Source organism: Myodes glareolus, chromosome 5, assembly GCF_982192425.1.
Source record: "Myodes glareolus chromosome 5, mMyoGla1.1, whole genome shotgun sequence".
Taxonomy (NCBI): domain Eukaryota; kingdom Metazoa; phylum Chordata; class Mammalia; order Rodentia; family Cricetidae; genus Myodes; species Myodes glareolus.
The window spans coordinates 72,782,266-72,800,108 of NC_142030.1; the positions used below are offsets into that span (position 1 = coordinate 72,782,266).

Genomic DNA, 17,843 nt, shown 5'->3' on the forward strand with positions numbered 1-17,843 from the left:
AAGTTTTCTAAGAAAACAAAAACAAAACCTGCTGGTTTCCTGTCAATGGATTGTTATATTTGCATTATGTCTAGCTTCTTTTTTTTATTGTTTATTTATCTTGTGCATGTGTGTGTATGTGGGCGCCCACACACGCACCCATGACTGCCACATGCTTGTCACAGAGAAAGTGTAGGTGTCAGAGGATAATTTTAGGGAGTTGGTTCTCTCTCTCTCCTATGTGGTCTTGGGGACGGAACTTTGGTAGTTAGTCTTGGTGGAAGGCATCTTTACCTAAGTCACGTTGCTAGTTTCCTAAAATTAGACCAAACTCAGGACAGCCGGAGCCACACACACACACACACACACACACACACACACACACACACACACACACAGAGAGAGAGAGAGAGAGAGAGAGAGAGAGAGAGAGAGAGACAGAGAGAGAGAGAGAGAGAGAGAGAGAGAGAGAGAGGGAGAGAAATCCTGTCTCAAAAAAATAAACAACAAAACCAAACCAAACAAAAGACCAAACGGGAGATAAACAAAATCCTTGCTATGCAAGCAATGAGGAACTGAGTAAAAGCTCACATTACCTGTGTGAGTAATGAGCACACAGGTAAAAGCTGGGCAAGGTGACATCAAATCCCCCAAGCAAGCAAACAAAACAATAAGGAAGAAGTTGGAAAGTCTATATTTGATGACAGGAAACATGTACAGAGTTTAATTTTGAAGAGCATAACTTTCAGGAAATCACCCAAGTTATAGAGTAAAATTTCTTGAAGTGTTTTTCGTAGCAACCAGGAACCTACAGGTGACATCATCATTGCTAACATTGTTATTGCTCACCTATAGCCACATTTTTCCTCCTGAACTCGGCTCAAGTATTCACTGTCCTTGTAGGTGTGGGGAATTGGGTAACTGGATGTAGTTGTACGGTGATTGGTGATCTGGCCAATGGAATGTGATCAGTGATCTGCACCCCTTCCAAGTTAAGGCTTTGAAAATATCTGATCATTCTTCAGTTACTTTCCTTCTCTGCTGCAGAGAACGGATTACTGTGATGACTATTTTTGATTGTCAACTTGACTATATCTAGAATTAACTAAAACCAAAATGGAGGGCACACCTTTGAGGGACTTTTGCTTAATGTGAAGAGAAAAGATCCATTCCCTGCCCCTCCCTGAGAAAAGGTTTCTCTGTAGCTTTGGATCCTGTCCTGGAACTCACTCTGTAGACCAGGCTGGCCTCAAACTCACAGAGATCCACCAGTCTCTGCCTCTGGAGTATTAGGACTAACGGTGTGTGCCACTGCTCAGTGGGAAAATCCACTTCTAACTAATCTGGATCTTTGAACTAGGAACACCTACCTTTAATCTGGGCCACACCTTCTGCCTGAAGCCTATATAAGGACATGGAAGAAGGAAGCTCTTGCTCTTTGCGAGCTTGCTTTTGCATCCCTAGTAAATTCGTTCCTTCCCTAGCATTAGAGCCCATTTCTTCAGGATTCTTGTGTGTACCAAAGACCAGCTAAGTCATCCTACCTTGTCGACTAAACTATGGGATTCTTGGACTTTCCCTTCATAGGCAGCCTTGTTGTATTACTTGGACCACAGCCTGTAAGTCACTCTAATAAATATATATATATATATATATATATATATATATATAGAGAGAGAGAGAGAGAGAGAGAGAGAGACAGAGAGACAGAGAGACAGAGAGACAGAAAGAGAGAGACACACACAGAAAGACAGAGAGAGACAGAGATTCAATCTATGAGTTCTGTTACTCCTGAGATCCCTGACTAATACGACATGTATAGCTAAGGGACGATGGCGGCTCTATCAGTGTGGTCCCTAGAGAGACTGGCACAGTAAATCTGATCCTCACTAAGCACCAGGGATGAGCAGGCAACGAACTTTTGATGTGCTGAAGCTGAAGGTTTTAGAGATGTTTGTTACTAGATGCCAGAACATAACCTTTCCTGTTTGATTTAGTCTGGGAGGATTCAAGCCAGGCTTTGTTGGAGTGAAGAGATAAAACAGATGAAAGAAGTTACACTAATCTGTCAGAACTATCTTTCTATTAAAGGATTTTGGCCTAAGGTCTAACTTTTAAAATAACTTTTAATCTAAATATCACATAAGTTTTCTATTTTTAAGACAATCCTACTGTGACTAAGTATGATATTAAACTCAACCATAAAGTTTCTGTGCTTTCTATAAATGATCACTTTCCTCAGCATTAATGGACTTGCTTAATCTAGTCACACATCATGATTTCCAAAAGTATTTGAACTACAGCAAAAGTGTATTGGCATTTCATTTGTATTTTATAAATGAAGTTTGCCTGAAGAGAGTTAAACAGCCCCACTGGTCAGCCTTACAGACCAGTCACTGGTGACACACGCCTTTAATCCCAGTCCGAGAGAGGAATATAAAATGGAAGGAGACAGCTCTTGGGCACGGTCTCATTCAGAGACTCCTGGAGGCAGGATTGCCATTTCCAACTGAGGTAGATGTAAGAGCCAGTGGCTGGCTGTTTTGCTTTTCTGACCTCCAGGTTGAAACCCAATTTCTCTTTCTGAGTTTTCATTAGTTGTGCGTCACAAAAGTTCTAAATTATGAACATTCTGCGGCAGAGGAGCAGAACATCTGTCATTATTCTGGTTTTATTCACAGCTGAGGAAAGCTTAACTTTGAAGGGCTTTTTAAAGTCAGAGAATTGCTAGAATGGACAAATAAACATGAGGGCTAATTTTTTTTTAACTTGGTCACATCTGGAATCAAGAAAAACCCAAGGAGCTAGGCACATCTGTGAAATATTGTCTTGATTGAATCATCTGAGGTGAGAAGACCCACCCTAAATCTGAGTCACACCTTCTGGTGTGGAAGGACGTTCCAGTAGAAAGCTTTTGCTTTTTTCCGTTTTTTCCTCACTCTCACCAGAGCGGTCCTGTATCCTGCTGCTGAGACATTACTACTTTGCTAATATTAAAGCCTATTTCTCTGGGATTCCAACGCAGACTGAAGGCCAGCAGAGACATCCAGCCTCCAGGATTGAACAACTAGATTCTTGGCCTTTCATTTTGGAGATTGACTGTCACTGTTGGACTAGCTGAACCACTGCCTGTGAATTACCCTAATAAATTCCCTCTTAATTTTCATAATACATATATTTAATATATCCATTCTACTAGTTCTGTTCCTATAGAAGACCCTGAATAATACAATAGGAAAAATTTAAGCCACAGAAAAGAAATGCCATAATGTTACTGGAAGCTATACGCAAGTTGCTCAATTTCCACAGCAGTATATTCTTTAGGCTGCAAATGCCTTCCCATCTATCATCTGTTATTCTTGGTTATTTTTTTCAAGGTTATCTTTTCAATGCAACATTTTGAAGTTAGGGAACTTTTTTATTTGTTACTTCTTTAGGTCAAAATTAAATGCAGGAATTACTTAACTTCTTGTAGGCTAACTGGTTTTGTTTGGGGGTAAAGATGACTAGACTATTTATCCATAGCTGCTTAAGTTCTCAAGTTCAAGTTCTGAAGATAATACTTGATTTCAAAGAGCCAAGAGGTTGATATAAAGAGCAAGAAGGGGGGGGGGTCAGTAGGAACATGGTAACGGGCGCCCAACCATACTGTTCCAGAGTTAAAGGTCACTTTCCTTAGATCTGGCGGGTTTACTCAGCAAGGATGAAGTGTCTATTAGACTGGGATGCAGGGGAGCCAAAGTCCAGAAAGTTCTGCTGCTGAAATCCTGAGTATTTCTAGTGCTGGTATGTGTAAGAGGACGATGAAGTCAGGGGCTAGAAGTCCAAGTCTAAAAACCTCAGCAGCGGGCGGGAAGACGCAACCTGTGGGGCCCAAGCAGGTCCAGGAAGGCTCCAGGACGGGAACGCAGACAGATCGGAGGCGCCCAAGGCAGCAGCCTCCGGCTGGGGGCTGCGCCCGCGCTGGGGGCGCCAGGCGTGCTGCGGCCGCGGGTGGGGCGGGGCCAGGGTGTGGGCGTGGCCGGGCGGCGTCTGGAGGTCGGGGCCTGCACGAGGCACGCCCCCTCCCCTACGCCGGGGGCCTCCCCGCGCGGTGCACGTCCGCGTCCCGCGCCTCCGCCTCCTCGCTCACTCCTTCCCGCCCTCCCCCCGCAGCTCCGGCCGAGCCGGCTCCCCCCACCCAGTCTCTCATGAATATTGAGCGGCCCCTGTTGTATTTCCCGAGCTCCATTGCGGAAGCCGAGACTCGCCATATTGTGCGGCGGCACCGGCGGTTGATCCTAGAGTCTCGCTCCGGCCGCGGCCAGCGGAGCTCCGGGCTGGGGCAGAAGCCGGTGAGCGGGGCGGGCGGGACGGCGAGGGGTGCGAGGGCGGGGGACGGCGGCAGGCAGGGGGGACGCGGGGCTGGCCGAGGCCCAAGCGGCTGCGGGGCTGGGGGGTGTGTGTGTGTGTCCGCGGGCCGCGAGGAGCCGTGAGGTGATGGCGCCGCCGCCCCCGGTTGCTCGCTCGCTCGCTCGCTCGCCCGCTCGGCCGCTCGCGGCCCGCCCGGGAGGGCTCATTGTTCGCGACCCGTGAGCACCGGGCTGGCGAGGCGTTGGAAGCCCTTCCCGTGGAGCGCATCGGCGCCGCCGTCGGCTTACGGCTGCCGGGGGCCTCACGGGCGGCTCCGGAGTGACACGCGAACTTCCCCCCGGGCTTCCCCGCGGGACCGGGAGTTCCTCGCCGTGGGGGCGGGGCTGGGCGCCTGGGGTCGACGACCCTCCTGCCTTCGGTACCCGGGATCGGGGTGGGCCGGGAACCCTCTCCCGGCCCCACATTCCTGAAGAGCCGCTCCCTGCTCCGGAGTATCTGTTGCTGCCTCTGAGAGCCGTGGGCTCACCCCCGAGGTGGCGTTGGGGGAGGGGGCGGCTTGGTCTGTTCTGGCAGCTTCGCGTTTTGAACCCGGGACGTTTGTGCCGAAATCCTTGATTCCCTATCGACTCCCCAGCCCCGGTCCTAGTTAGGATCATTTCCCTGCTACAGAAGTCATCTTCGTACTCGCAGAGATACTGTTGGTTAAAAAAAAAAAAAAATTCGGTCTTGCGAACTTTGAGGTTCATTCCGATTATTTTGCCCACTAAAATAACCGGTTCATGTCCCCCAATCTCCTCTGGGTGTCTTTTAAGAGACTGTCGGAAGTTTATATGCTTTGTAACGTGTTGTGAAGATGTCAGACTTATATGCGGTGTGTGAAAATCTTAGATGTGCGTTAAGCATTTTTTAGTACTATGCGGTTCTTTTGAAATAAAAAAAGGAGGCATAGTGTCAGTAATTGAAGCTGATCATTTAATTAAAAGCACCATGAGCCGTTCGCATTAAATAATTTATTTTTTGTAGTTCCGAGATAATCAACCAGAGAGTGCTTAGTGGACTTGGTAGTTAATGTTTTTAATTGTTGAATATTTTAATCAGATTGATAGCAACCCATTCTATAGTCCAGGCCAGCTGGCTTCTTACTCCATATGTAACTTAAGACAATCCTCCAGTTTCACCTTTCCAAGTGTTGAGATTACACATTCAATACCACAATTTATATTTTGTGTCTTAAATTGAAATTTGACCCTTTGATATAAAGAACTCAGATGGCAGCAATATTACTCCTGGATATACCTCTTTGCCCTCTGAAGTTTGTACTTATAACCAACAGGTTTCTTTAGTAAAGTCTTGATGGGACACATAACCCATTGTTAGGAAAATTACTGAAAACAATGTAACATTCCTTTTTCTAGGGGTACCACAGCAAATACGGCTTTTTACTTTTTCCAAGTTTTCTTTAATAATTTGTAAGTCACCTTTGTGGAATGCACACTTGACATTAGTTATAGCTGGAGACGGTAGCACACATTTGTAACCTAGTCTTCAGGAGTGAAGACAGGGTGCTTCAGAGTTCAAGGTCATTCCTGGCTACCTAAAGCCCTGCATGAGATCTATGAGACTGCCTCAGACAACTAAGCAAGCAAAGACCAAACCTCTAAAAGGAGCTGTTAGGAAGGATAATTGGCTGGGTCCTGCTAGTCTTTGTATTTGAAAAAAAATAAGATACTGGTCCTCAAATGTGCTGCACAGAAAGCCTCAAATTAGAACTAGTCATGTAACAGACAGTTCAGGCATGCAAAATACTGGGGATTTAGTTGGCTTTGTTGACCTTGTTTATTTTATTATTATTTTTTTCTGTGTATCATTCAAGACAGTGCACATGTAGAGTATATAGAAATGTAGACCAAGTCAGCAAACATGTTTGAAATATTATTAGTCTGTCACTGGTCGTAGGTTTCTGATGTCAGATCTATACTCTTTAATCTGATTTACTGAAGATTTATGTTGATAATATGCAGTTTTGGAATAAAGGTGATGCATGCCTAATGAGTAATATATAACCAGATGTTTCAGGGACAGATTAATTTCTATATATTAGCAAAGAAGCATAAGTCCTTCTAGCAAGAAAATTAGTTCACATTAAAATGTACTTTGTTAAGTGGGGCTGTAACGGCACATACCTTTAATCCCAGCACTTGGGAGGCAGGGGCAGTCAAATATCTGGGTTCAAGGCCAGCCTGGTCTGGTCTACTGAGGCTATCCAGGACAACCAGGGCTATCCAGAGGGGAAAAAAACGTACTTTGTTAAATTATGATAATGCTTCTACTATGACTTAAAGAGACCTCACCTTATAGTTTGAAATGAATTCTGGAGAAATGAAAAATGTATAATAGTTTGAGGTGGGATCTCCTTGGATTCCTGGAAGTCCTGCTGGGGTTATAGGTCTGACCCTATAGGTACAGTGTTGTACTTTTTGGGTCAGTCAGCAGCACTTCCCTTCCACTAGCTTTACCACCCAGTTATATACCCAGCCCCAGTTTGTAACCTAGAGAGGAAGAATGCTTGAGATTGTGGACACTCTCAGCAAACATACAAACCTGCTACTGATTGTTAACTAGTGTTACATATAATGAAAGATAATCATACTTTAGTTGCTTGGTTTCTTGGATTCATTTGTTTGAAATTTTAGTAGTTTATAGACCATTCACTTGCATTTGAGTAGGAGTAGTTTGAGTATAAAGGCACCTTAGCACTCAGTCCATTTTCTCTGTCTTTCTGCCTCTCTCTCTTTATGGTTTGTCGAGACAGGGTTTCTCTGTAGCTTTGGATCCTGTCCTGGAACTTGCTTTGTAGACCTGACTGGCATCGAACTCACAGAGATCCTCCTGCCTCTGCCTCCCGAGTGCTGGGATTAAAGACATGTGCCACCACTCCCTGACCAGTCCATTTTCTAAAGGAAATTGCCAGCATTCTTGAGTGCCCACCTTGTTGCCTAGGCCACATAGATTCCAGGATAGCTAAGAATGGGACCCAGCAAGTTTGTAGATGACAGCATCTTGTCACAATGTTGAAAGGTTGGACACTCAATTGGTTGTAATGGTGCATGCCTTTAATTCCAGCACTTAAGCAATCTCCGAGTTCTTGGACAGCCTGGACTACATAGTGAGACCCAGTCTCCCAAGGGGGAAGAATTGGACACTCGTGGATATGGATTCTGTGGGTCTTTCTTAGATCATGTGTGGGTGTGTGCAGGGGGAGTATAGTTTAGTTTCACATAGATGTTTTGAATTTGTAATGAGACCCATGGTATTTAATTAGAAACTACCTGTACTTCTGTTCACAGGCAGTAACTAGCTAGATACTGCGTCCTTGACTGTCCATGCTAAGAAGTCGGGTGGTCCATTACTGGTTTTGTTCGGAGTAGAGAACTCCACTAGAATTCTTTTTTAAAGCTTTGTGGGTATTGGCAGCTAAGTGAATGGATATGATGGGTAGGTAGTTTATCCTATTAGATGTTAAGCTGCTTTGTGCCACCAGCACTTCTGAAGAAAGATTCCTGTGTCTTCACACATGTTGAGAATGAATTGCTTCTACATAGCTGCCATTTGTTAAAAATTTTAAAAGTTAGTGTATGTGTATTAAATAGTGAAAAATCGTTTTAAAAGTTAACTTTAGTTGAAATATCTAGTGAAGGCATGCTAACGAAGTGGTAAGTAGCAGGCAGATTAAAAATTGTCTTAGGGGTTTCTCTTGTTGTCTTTCAACACATATTTTGTTTAGGGGCTCTTTTGAAAGAAGCTTTCTTTTTTCTATGTTGTAGAGTGGAGTTGTGTTTTTATTTTATTTTATTTTATTTTATTTTTGAGACAAGATCTCACTATGTAGCCCTGGCTGGCCTGGAACTCCCAGAGATCCATTTGCGTTTTCCTCCTGAATGCTGGGAATGAAGGGCTGGGCCACCATGTCCATCCTAGTGGTGGAGTGTTTTTTTAATGAAGAAATTAGAATTCAAAGTCAGTGTGTAAAATGTAAAAATTATGCTTGGAGCCAGGAGCATAGTTAAGCAGTGGGGATTGTGTTTAGCGTGTGTAGAACTCAGATTTAATCCCAGCACTGAGAAAAACAACTTGAAATTGAGTGGTAAGTTCAGGCCTGCATTAGTGCTGGATCGAATCGCTAGTTCTTTCCTTGAATGATATGGGGCATATCTGGACCAGATTGGCAGCAAAAAGAAACCAAACAAAACCCCCACATGTAGCAGTCTTTCCTCTCACTTAGACTGAGAACAGTGGAGTGCAGATCAACTCCCACCGTGTCAGCTGTCTGTGACTGTGCTGTATAGTAAAGAACGGAGTGTGTTTGAACTATCCTCACTATTTATTTGTTTTTTATTCTAAAGCTGAATGACTTGGACTACAAACAAAAGTTCAGTGACTTTTTTACTTCTCCTTAACAGAAGCAAATGACTGATTTCAAGTTAGCCTTTTTAAAATGGATTTTATAAAGTAATCTCAAATTCATTGAGGCAGCAAGGTATCTCAGATGGCAGCAGTTAGAGTCACTGGGTCTAGAGGACTGAAGAGATGGCTCAGCAGTTAAGAGCACTGGCTTCCCTTCCAGAGGACCACAGTTGGATTTGGACTCCCAGATTCACAGGGTGATCATAACAAGGTGTAGCTCCAATTGCAGCTGTCAGCACTTTATGCATATATACACATACACATAGGGAAAACATCCACCTACATATACTAAGTCCCAGTAAAGAAAACAAGCTTCAGTAAGAACAACATATTTAATATTAGGAAGTTGGTTAGATGGTTATAAAAGCGAAGGAAATGTTAATAGCAGTTAAACCTTATGAGGTTTAAGAAGAGGGTCCATGAAGCTAGATTTTGTAGAGGCCAGCTGTTTATAGAAAGATGTGTGATGGCTGGCTTTGGAAGTCCCAAAGGCTGCAGGAGACTAGAGCCAGTTTCTGCCACCGCAGCCAGGGGCGGACTACAGTTTCAACTTAACTACAGCCTTTTTAAAAGAGACCCTTTTCCTGTTTTCTAATCACCGTTCTCCTATCTTTAGTAGCAAAACTTAGCAAAAACCCTCCTGATAGAAGAACCATGAAATTTGGGTGAAGAGTTTTACTCTGTCTCCATATACTGGTTTAGGAGGGTGGTTTAGAATTGACAGTGAATAAAAGACCTGCACAATGGCACATGATAAAATACAGTGATTTTAATAGGAAACCCTGCCTTATCTTCTCTTTCAAAAAACATTCATCATTTCCTGTTTTGCCAGACCATTTTGCTAGGAATTAGAAATAGAAAAATACATTAGAGGGTTCTGTCATTAAGGGGACATGACAAAACACTGTGTGTTAAATGCAGTAACAGATGAGTGATGTGTTTTGGGAGCCCAAAGGATGTAGCAGCCAGCTTCCTGTTCCTCTGCTTAGCTAAGCTCAATGACTAGCATTATTTTTTATCCTATGTTCAGATCAAATTCACCTTTTCTTTCTGTGTCTATTGCCTTGTATGAAAACTGTTTTGGTGAGCGATCTCAGTTTGTCACGTAATTAAATATTTTGTACCTTATCCATTGAAATTGTAAAAACTCTTGTTTCCTTGTACTTTTAAGTCTTGTACTGTGTATGTAGGTGTTTCCAGGATTTTTTAGTGGATAATGGGAATAAGCTGTTGCAGACATGTTTGCTCCTTCCTAGATCATTCAAGAATAGTTTAGTTTTTCTGAGTGTAAGAGTTCACTTTAGTCCATTGAAAACAGTTATAGCACCAGCAAATGATAGAAAAGCAACTTTAGATTTCTGATTTTAGAACTAGGAAATATTTTTTAATGTCCCCCTCCCCTCAAAAGACTTTTTAAAACCTCTTTCTTAATGCTATTTCTGAAAGAGAAAACAAGTTCCTCATTTGTTTTGACAGATTTTTATCAATTCTCCCTTCTTCCCTCATTGTATTGGTGACTATTACTAGTTAGCTATTGTGAAATGTGTAGATCCTATATAGTACTTTGCTTTGACTTTTCTGCTGGTTTCTTCCACCACACACATACCATATTGATTTAAAATTAATTGTTTACCTTTAAAAATACATATATCTCCATGTTGGTAATTGCTTTAAACTCTCACTATTTACACTGTTTTCTATGCAGAATTTAATTTAGCACACGAGGGCTGTCTTGGAATTCAGCCAGATGTCTTCTAGAAGGCTTACTATATATTACTGAAAAAGTAGTGTGTGTAGTAGAAGGGAGCTTCAAAGTTGGCAGTAAGAAACTTGATTTGTAGGGCTAGGGTTCCAGCTCAGGGTAGTGCTGGCCTCCTTTGCCTAAGGCTCTAGGCTCAAACCCCAGCCAGCTCTTAGAAAAGGCGGTGAAGAGAGAGGCTTACTTACTTGCTTTCTAGGTCTGCCTCCAACTACAAGCAGATCTTGGGTGTTTTGAGTGTTTGTGTATTCTTGTATCTATATGCCAGTCCATTTGACCTGATGAATTATTTGTAAAGATGATAAAAGGTAAATGACTTTTTTAAAAAAGTTAACAAAGCCAGTTGTAAGTAGGAATGTATGTGAAGAAAGAAAAAGATCCATTTATCTGTGGCTTACACCCTATCCTGGTGATAACTTTGACTAAAGTTTGATTGATTGATTGATTTTGAGACAGGGTTTTTCTGTAGTTTTGGAGCCTGTCCTGGAACTTGCTGTGTAGATTGAACTCACAGAGGTCCACCTGCCTCTGCCTGACAAGGGCTGGGATTAAAGGCAATGACTGAAGGTTAAATTTCCATATTTGGTAGACAGTTGTAAGGGTTGAACAGGAAGGGGAGGAACTGTAGATATACTGTGTTGATCATGCTTTTTTTCTTTTTTCTCAGAGGTGAGGGTTCTTCATCAGATTCTTAGTGGGAGCTACAGACAGAAAACATTAAGAATGATGGATTTGCAGGATTTTTTGTTAAGAAGTGGAGGGAGATAGTGCTGATTTTAGCACCGAGGAATGCTGAGGCAGGAATAGCTTCAGTTTCAACCACCATTATCCCTGCCCCCCCTCCTCCCAAGTTGAAGAGTGAAAACCATAGTATCCCAAAGACCATGCTACTGGGTTAATGTATCCTTTTTCTTCCCTTGATTGTCTAGAAGTAGTAGAACTACCCTTGCTTTTCTTAAGTGGTCTCACCAAATTGCTCAGGTTTCTTTTGAACTCACTTCAGCCTGAAGACTGGGATTACAGGTCTGTCCAGTTTTGTTTATGAATTTTTCTTTTTAAAGATTTACTTTTATTCTGTGTGTATGATTGCTTTTGCCTACATGTAGATATGTGTGCCATGTCCATGCCTAGTATTTTTGGAACTGGGGTTGGTTGTGAGCTACTTGTGGGTTCTGGGAACTGAACCTAAGTCCTGCAAGAGCAGTTAAGTGCTCTTCGCTTCTGAGCTATTGTTTAAGCTCCCATAAATTATGGTATATTGTGTTTAATTTTCTCTTTTAAAGTTTTGTTTGTTTATGTACCCCTTGCTGGCTGTCCTGGAACTCTGTAGAGCAGGCTGGCCTTGAATTCACAGAGAGTCATCTGCCTCTGGGTGCTGGCCTTAAAGGTGTACATTGCCACACCAGATTTAACTCTGTCAAGATCACAAAACTTCTCTGGCAGTGGTAGCTCACTTGGTGAACCATCTGAGTATTTGGGAGGCAGAGGGAGGCGGATCTCTGAGTTTGAGGCCAGCATGGTCTACAGAGCAAATTCTAGGACAACAACAGCAGTTATACAGAGAAACTCTTTCTAAAGAGGGGGGGGGAGAGGGATTGTAAAACGTCTCTGGACATTGTAGGCTAGTCTGGACTACCTAGTAAAATTCTTTGTTAAAAAATTAAAGTAGAAGGGAAAAAAAGTTTATAAAAGCCTGGACTGGGACTCTTAGTCATTGGGAGGTCTCTTGCCTAATGTGCATCGGGGTTCTAGCAGCACCACCAACACACGCCTAATTGATTAAACAGTTTTTCTGTAGTAGGTAGGCATCACAATATACATACACACACACACACACACACACACACACACACACACACATATATATATACGTGATACACGTACACTAATGGAACATCTTCCATTATTTCCACATTACTTTAGGACAGCAATTCTCAACCTGTGGGTCACATATCAGAAATCCTGCATGTCAGATATTGCCATTCATAATAGTAGCAAAATTACAGTTAGGAAGTAGCAATGAATAATTTTATGGTTGGGGTTACCACATGTGAAAAACTGTATTAAAGATCATAGCATTAGAAAAAAGGTTTGAAACATCATTTCATAGACGTTTAGACCTATGTATTGGTTTACTTAAAGTCACAATTTCAGTTTACCAACCATGAGAATTTTTTTTCCTGCTTTTGTGAGCTTTGATAAACCTCACATTTTTGGATTTTTGTTCTTAACTGTTTTGGTTTCCTTTTTATGCTTCCTCTTATAAGCATGTGGGTTTTATCTGGCCTTTACAACTTTATTCCTTCTGCTGAATGAACGTTGTTGCTATTTTGAGATAGGGTCACAGTCAGTAGTTCATGTTGGCCTGGAACTTGTGTAGCCCAGGCTGGCTTCAAACTCAAGATTCTTGTTGTTTTTAGTGATTTTTTTTTTAAAGTATCCCTTCTTGCAGCAAATATTTATGCTAATGACACTGTTACCATGGCAGTCATGTTGGGTGTGGTGGTTAGGACAAGGACTGACTCATGCCTCTGAAGTGTGCCGTGAGACGAGTGAGTCCATCATGTTATGTTATGTTATTTTATGAAGCATCTATTTCTTACTTATTAAGTGAAGACAGTAATTGTATTTACTTCATGAAACTCTTAGAATTAAATGGGGTTTCAGATAAAGTGGTAAGCAGTGTAAATAAATATTATCTATAACAATTGCCTATAACCCATACTGGCTTCCGAACTTTAGATCCTTCTGACTCAGCCTCCTGAGTGCAGGGATTCCAGGCCATATTTGGTTTACTTAGTAGCAGCAGGAATACCCTAGACAGAGAGTAAGATATTAAAATAATGACTTTTCTCTTCCAAAAGGGTTATTTTTCCCTTTAGCCTTTTTTTTCTTTTCTTTTTTTCCAGTTCAAGGAATTTTTTAGGTTACATTGTTGTTATTGGTTTTTCGAGATAGGGTTTGAGGTCCAGGCTGACCTCAGACTCAGAGGTCTACCTTCTTCTGCCTCGCAAGTGCTGGAATTAAAGGCATGAACCACCATGCCTGGCTTCGGCTATTCTCTTGTTCAAATACAACTTTCTACAAGCAACTCCATCTTTATTTAGCCCAGGTTGGCCTTGAACTTAATATTTAGCTAGAGCTGCTCTTGAACTTCTTTTCCTCCTTTCCCTCCCTCCCCTCCCTCCCCTGCTCTTTGATTATAGGTGTGAGCCACTATGCTTGGCTTCTGAGTGTAGATTAATGTGTTGTTTGCTTCTTTTTGGCTTGCTTTGGAAAGAAAAGATGGACGGTAAAGGTTGTAATAATGGTTAGGGTACTGAAGCTGAACAAAGTTGTTAAAAGTATATTCATTATATCAGCTTAGGAGAATGAGGCAGATTCTGTTCTTTAGAGCATTAAAAATGCTTCTGAGGCTACTTAATATAAATTTATAAATAAGGAAACTGGATCTTCAGCTAAAGTGTTTAGACTTAGTTCACCCTAGAACTGAAGCTGGGCTCTTTCCATTAGCATGGAAAGTTTGTCCTTGCTCCTATTTCAGTAACCAATATTCCTGTTATCAGATTGTCTCCACCTTGTGGCAGCAGTATTTTACAAAGCTGAAAACTGCTTTTGAGGGAGAGGCGGGAGAGGGAGGAGAGGTGGTTTTTATTAGCATCTGACTAAAGATTAATGCGAGTGAGCCCCCTTTTTGGTTATTATTATTGTATGTCTTTGGAGAAATATCTGTATATCAGTTATTGGCCTATTTTCAAAAAATAGCTATTTATTTATTGCTTTTAGTTTTTGTTCTTTAATGTATCCTGTATCCTAGACGTTAATCCCTTACCAGATACTTTCCAAATATTTTCTTACACTTTGTAGGTTGCTTTTTCTTTCATTCTTGACAGTATTCTGTGATTTTGATACCCCACAGTATTGCAGAATCTAGTGTCAGAGGTACAGTTTGTGTATAGTAATATTTGGGTCCAGCATCAGTTGTCTGCATGTGGGTACCTGATTCTTCTCAGTATTTGTTGAAAAGATTCATTTCTCCCTTCCCCATTTGAATAATCTTAGCTCCAAGGCTGTGAGCTATTTCTCCAACCCACATCATTTTGAGAAATGTAGGTTCATGCTAAATTTTAAACACAAGTTCTTTTTTTCTTTTCTCAACATTATATTGATTATTCTAGGTTTCTTGAGATTCTGTATGAATTTTGAGATGGGCTTTTATGATTCTTTTTGATGATTTTGTTTTTATTTTTTATTTTTTTTTTTACTTTTTAAAATATTTATTTATTTATTGTGTATACAACATTCTGTCTGTGAGTTTGTCTGCAGGCCAGAAGAGGGCACCAGATCTCATTACAGATGGTTGTGAGCCACCATGTGGTTGCCGGGAATTGAACTCAGGATCTTTGGAAGAGCAGGCAATGCTCTTAACCACTGAGCCATCTCTCCAGCCCTTTAATGATGCTTTTGATGTAGTCTTATCTAAATAATACTTATACTTTTTATTTTATTTTAGTGATTTTGAAAATATGGATTTTTGTTAGTGTTGCTTAAATTTATTTCTGAGTAATGCACTATTTAAAATTGGAAAATGAAATGGGTCATTGGATAATATTTGTTACTGTGAACACCAGTGTATCTATGCATTAAAATGTCTCTGATGTCCCTAAGTGATATTTTGTAATATATCTTTGTGTATGTGTTCACTGATGACTGGAATATAGTTTTCTGGTAGAAGACTGTTATTTTTTTGTGCTTACAATTCAACCCAGGGCCTTATATTTGCTTGGCAAATGCCCTGGATTATTGTGCATGTGTGCGAGCGTGTGTGTATGTGACTGTAATTGGAATTGTTTTATTTCCTTTTCATGCCATTTATTCTTAGTGTTTTGACTTCTGTTCAACTGATTTTATTGGTTCGGTTTTTACAGTTCAGTGGAATTTTCAGTTTTCTTCATATCAGATGATAATTGTCTGAACAGAATTACTTTCCGCTTTGGGTGCCTTTTATTTCTTGTCTCTTTAAATTTGTTTTTGTCTGCTTGGTCTTAGAACATCTATTAGTGTGTTTAGAATAGAAATTTGCAAAAACACCATTTCCTGTTTTACTTTTAGCATTAGCACCTACACAGTCTCAAGTTTGGGAGCCCTTTATTATTTTCTTCCTCATTTCCTATATGGTATGTATTTTAACCATCTTTGGTTTTCCCTGTCCAGCTGATTGTTGCTAATAGCTCTAATACCATCGTTTTTGTCTGCTGGAATGTTAATGTTTGAGTGTTTTAATTAGGATTTCTGTCTTCCTTAAATTGTCCTCTACTTTTGCCAGAGGTGTTTGTCTTACCACATTATGTGCTACGGATCTTTCTTACATGTAGGCTCTCTTCAAGTTCTCTAGTTTACATTTTCAGCTTTGCTACCTGCTATTCTCCCTACCTCTTTTGATACAGTTCCTTTCCTTTTCTGTCTTTGCAGTAAGGTTGTCCTCAAACTCCTGATTTTCCTGCCTCAGCCTCACAAACACTGGGATGGAAACAGTGCACTGTCATGCTGAGCTCTTGGCTCAGTTCATAATGAATGTCCTGGTATGGGCCACCTTGCCAGGTGCTGCTTTTGATTATTTTTGTCCTCTGGCCTTTCTCTCTTCACGTAGTTACTTAGTTACCCTTCTCCAAGGAGGACTCCTTTCCTCTAGGGAGCTTTGTCAGATTTTTTTTCCTCCCTTAATTTATGCCCTTGTGCTATTTATCAAGTTGTGTGAAAGCATAGATTGGGGTTGTCCTGTCTGTTAGCCAGTAAGACTATTGGAGCTTGTCATTTCCTATCACAGTGTAAGCCTCTACTGAACGTTTACTCGCCGTTCTTTATTATGACTGCTAAAAATACGGTTGGGTAAAAGAACCAAAAGAAAATTAGATTGCAACTGATAGATAGCTTACTGACCATTGCAGGACTGTTGTAGTTGTATCCTGAAACTACAGAGAAAGACAGAAGTAAGCCGTCAGTAAAGTATCTTTGTGTAGAGGCTTAGCATTGGAGGAGGTGAGAGGATGGCAGAAGAGCTGGTTACTGTAGAAACACTACCACATTGTGTAGGTCTACGTTTTAAATGAAACTTCCAAAGTCTTTATTATTTTTTTATTATTTTTATTATTATTTCTTTCCCTTTTAACAAATAGCATTAAAGGGTCTACCAGTACTCTGAAAACAGGCTAGGTGGTGGAGGTACACACCTTTAATCCCAGCACTCAGGAGTCGGATCTCTGCGTTTGAGGCCAGCTTGGTCTACAGAGTGAGTTCCAGGACAGCCAAGGTTACATAAAGAAACCCTGTCTTGGGAAAAACAAAGAAAAAGACAACTTAATACTGGATAATAAAGATTTGGAAAGTCAATCTTAATACTTTCTTTGTGTTCCATAATGTGTAAAAGAAATACAATAATTAGGAATTAATGATACTGCTTAAGAAGTACAGCTAATGCAGTAGTAGTTCAGGTGAGGGTTCCAGGTGTTAAGTACAATAAGCTTTTTAATAGAGAAGTGAAGAGCATCCTTCTTTGTGTCTTTAGGAGTCTGCAGAGGTTGGTGTCTGGCTTTAGATTACAGTGCTGAAGGTGGTATCTATGAGTGACAGTCACTGTAGGCAGGGTTATGATAGCAGTTGGATTGCTTACTTGGAAATTCTTATTCGTGTAAATTTCTAAAACCTATCATCTGTATCTTGTAAGCAAACATTTCTTTAATTAAGGAAGACATTGTTTGCTCATTTGTATGTTATAAAATACAATGGAAGAAGTAAAGGAAAAATTTAGAGATGGGAGAATGGATTTGAAGTGATCTTTATTTTACTCTATTCAGGAAGAAGGACACTAACCATGGAATAAAAATGATGAATGTCTTGTTAAAAATAGAGGAAGTTCTATTTTATCTTGTAGTGCTTAAGAGAGTGTATCTCAGACTATTGAAGGAAACTGTTATGGAGGAAAATGGAATAATGTAGAAATGATATTTCCTGTTGTCTATTTCATAGTACAAAACTAAAGAAAAGTAATCTTATGCTGAATAGTTTTAAGTGCTATTAGTGGAGAATCAGTTATATCATTGGTGTGTTAGTTTTCACAGGTGTTATGACTGAAAAATAAACCCCAAGTATATACATATTACATTCTCTGAAAGATATGTTACTTTGCTCAGAAAGAAGGCCTTTGCATATATAATAAAATTAATAATTTTGAAACAGTGGGCCTGGGAATGTCAGTACATGTTCTTATAAGAATGGGCCACTGATAGAT

General features: G+C 40.9%; 1 protein-coding gene across 1 annotated transcript in view; it reads left to right on the forward strand.

Moving 5' to 3' along the window:
• Positions 1-4,125: 4,125 nt before the first annotated feature.
• Rnf2 (ring finger protein 2) overlaps positions 4,126-17,843 on the forward strand; it is a 28,964-nt gene continuing 15,246 nt past the window's right edge. Inside the window, exon 1 of the mRNA XM_087906431.1 lies at positions 4,126-4,313. The gene's annotated coding sequence lies outside the window, so the exon portion shown is untranslated. The remainder of the gene's footprint in view (positions 4,314-17,843) is intronic.